Below are 3583 nucleotides of genomic sequence, written 5' to 3' on the forward strand. Positions count from 1 at the left end.
TGGAAGGAACTACTGAACCTCCAATGTTTTCTCTACATATCTAACTCAGGGTTTTAAGTGGACATCACGGTTGCCAAATCCATCACTTTTAAAATACATTGGAACCACTATGTTGTGAAGCATTCCATGCTAACCCACATTGTATTGAGTAGCAGAAGATGTACTTCTTTCATGATACACTTTAACAAGTTTCCATTAAACAAAATTTGATTGGGTTACAGTACCAGAGATGGTAGATTGAGCATAGAGAACATGCTTATCAATGGAATGACTTAGGGTGAGAAACAAGCCCCCCAAGACTTGGCCTTGGACAAATTTGTTGACAAAATGTGAATGTGTAGCACACCTGAAACACTTTCAAAATATTCTCACTAGTAAATAACTTTGACCTCAATATTGGTAAACAATGGAACATACACAAGTGGATATATCACTCTATACATCAGTTAAAAATACCAAATGAAAGAACTAAAGTGACAAAAGAGGCCAATATCTTCTACTAGTTCCATAATAGAAAGTCCAGATCCAAACAAAAGCAACGAAAAAGGTTGTATAGAGGTCTAGATCTAGCGCAGAGAGCACTAAATCAGATCATTCTAAAACTTTGCCAGTCACTACCACTGTTGGCATTATGATACAAGTGTTGTCCTTCATGGCAACTCACTCACAAGTCAGTTCAGTTTGATGAAAGGAAATCCATAGAGTAACAAGTCCATTCAGATGTAACAGGGCATTGGTACAAAAGAACTGGAAGATAGAACTAAAGTCTACTAATCAAAATGAAGAAGTTGAAGGTAAAGGATGGTGAAAAGTAGTTTAAGATGTATACATAGGTCCACTTAGTCAAAACAGCATATACACACTGGTTCACAGAACAAAAAGAGCATATATGTATATACGCACTTTCACAAGAAGAAAAGCGCGTATATGTTTGAAAATCAAGGAAATTCAAGAGGAGATAATACCGAGGTCAATACCATGGTATTAGTCCACAATATTGAGCGGAGTAATGACTATTTGATCCCATCCAAGAATACCACTGGTCCTAAGTGGTTTTGGTCCGAGGTATTGAGAAAGGCCTAAAACTATATAAGGAGGAGAAGATCATAAGTCCAGGGTGTGCAAGTGAAAAGGGTTTCTAAGGAATACTTCTACCTGAAGTATATTTTATGTTGCAAGGGCTATGTTTGTGATTTGATATGAAATATTTTGTGCACCTTGAATTCAATGTTAGATCAGGATCATGAGACCTGAAATGACTTATCAATGAATGATCTGATATTGGTTGGGCCAGATATGATTGTGTACACCTCATTTATTCTTTAAATGTCATGATTTGGATTTGTCTGAAGTCTGTAATAACAACGAAGTTATGAGTTAATATTCACAGATCTATACATTGGTTTGTCTAGGTAAAAGCATGTGTACACGCAAATTCTACTCTTCCAAGTAGCGTATAAAAAGGAAAGGCCTATTCTTCAAGATCTGACTGATCTATCTGATTAGCTCTGTTGTTTTACTGTTGTCTGTAAATGAATTCTTCTTAGATCTGAATGTAAAATTAAATGCATGAGGAGTTTGATATCTAATTGATTAATTGTATAAGTAAGAAGGGTGATCTCTGCTACTACCTGTGTAAAGCTCTGTAAATTGACAGTAGATGTTCAGTATATTGTTGGTTGGTACAAACTTGATTCAGAAGTTTTATGTTTCAGTAGTTTTGAAGGTATATGCAGGTTTGATTAAAGGAAGTAGTGTATACATGCAAGTTGGGTTCAGTAAAGTAGCGTATATATTATGATGCATGATTTTTTATGTTGTAGTTGGTTCTGAATGATGATGCAGGTTTCTGGGTTCAGCACAGCGTTCTGGTGACAGTGATCTGATTGTTCAAATTAACTGATTGTTGGTTGATGTAGTTTGAGTTTCAAAGTTTCTGATGGGTCCAGTATGAAAATTTGATGAAACGAGGCTTTCATGTATATTATTGTGTGCCAGGAGCATCCAGTCTGAAAATTTATGAAATGTGGCCCCTAGAAGAAGAGAGAAGGTCGTATCCTTCTGTAGGTCGGTTCCTACGTACTAGTAAACACATTGGACAGTACAAGAGTTAGGGGGTTGCAGCTCCCTTCCAGTTGAATCTGAGAAACAAGAGAAGGTTGTAGCCTTCTATAAGTGGGTGCCTACGTGATAGTATGAGACTGCATCAGTACAAGATTGTAAACAGATTTTCTTATTATTAAAAGAAGACAAAGACGACAGCAGTAGGTGGTTTTTACCCACATTGGGTTTCCACCTTAAATCTTGGTGTCATGTGTGTTACTTATATGTGATGGTTTATTATGTTTTTACTGCACTGGTTAATAAGTTACGGATGCGCTGATTAAAGATCAACACATGATAAATTGACTAAACATAAGTTCTATGGATATATGTTGGTTTCTCTAATCACAGTAGCATGTACACGCTAGTTCTCTTCATAGAAGTAGCGTATATAAATCTGTTTGGGAAATGAAAAATTATTGAACTGATAATACTGATTCACCCCCCCTCTCAGTATTATTTGCAACAACCATAACTAATTCGACCTTTCATGGCACTGGTGAATCCTCTTCTTCTGTTATGCCAATCACTTCACTTTCTACACACCAAGACCACCAATATTATGGTGTTCGAACGAATGAAGAAGTAAATATTAACCAATTTTGTTACATGCCAACATTCGAAGCTGCAAGAATAATGCTTAATAAAGGCCATGATTTGATCTATGGCCGATCGATAATTGTATTGTCAATAACAGATAAGTTGAAGCTCTAGCGGGATCGATAAACGTGAGGGTTGTGTTCCAAGAAAATAAAGTTTTGCAACACTCCTTCAGCCAGTCGGTGCTAGTAAATGAACGCGGATTCACATTGCATTTACATTCTTGTGAATTTGTACAACTAGAATTGCATGTAGTAGGTTCATTGGAATGTTACTATGCATATTTTTTATTTACAATGAGTGTGCTAGAGTGGGTATTATATGCGATCTTAGAGGACCTATGCAACCTGAGTGAGAAACCAACACAAGTTGGAGCAGAGGAGTTGTAAAGAGGGTATGCCCTAAAAGAAAAATCAAAGGGTAAAAAGAATAAAATGGTCAAAAAAGTAAAAGAAATGAACCCCAAACAAAAATAGACAGGAAAGTGTGCAAGTCCAAAATGCCACTACTTTTTCATTTTCTGTAATAAGCATTGCGTGCAGCTTGTTAACTTATGCCGCAATTGATGAATGGCCAAACAGTTTAATCTTGGCTATTTCATATTTGAATTTCCTGTTTTAGAGATAGAGAATAAAATATGACCAAACTGTTTAATCTTGGCAGATAAGTAGATAGGTAGAGCAAATAAAAAAAAGCTCAACAGTTAAATCTGAGCCCTTGGATGTAATAAGTGCAGACTTAGGTAAGCTTACCATGAAAAGAAAATGAAAGTTGATAAGGGTTTTCTAGTGTAAGTGCACCCAAAGAAAGAAGGAAAAAAATGTTAGGACTAAAGTAGGCAAGGTAGGTGGATTGGTGTTGCAGAATGATACTTGTGATA

The sequence above is a fragment of the Pinus tabuliformis genome, chromosome 2_2 (genome assembly GCF_031772625.1).
Source record: "Pinus tabuliformis cultivar Carrire ecotype Pingquan chromosome 2_2, CPIR1, whole genome shotgun sequence".
Taxonomy (NCBI): domain Eukaryota; kingdom Viridiplantae; phylum Streptophyta; class Pinopsida; order Pinales; family Pinaceae; genus Pinus; species Pinus tabuliformis.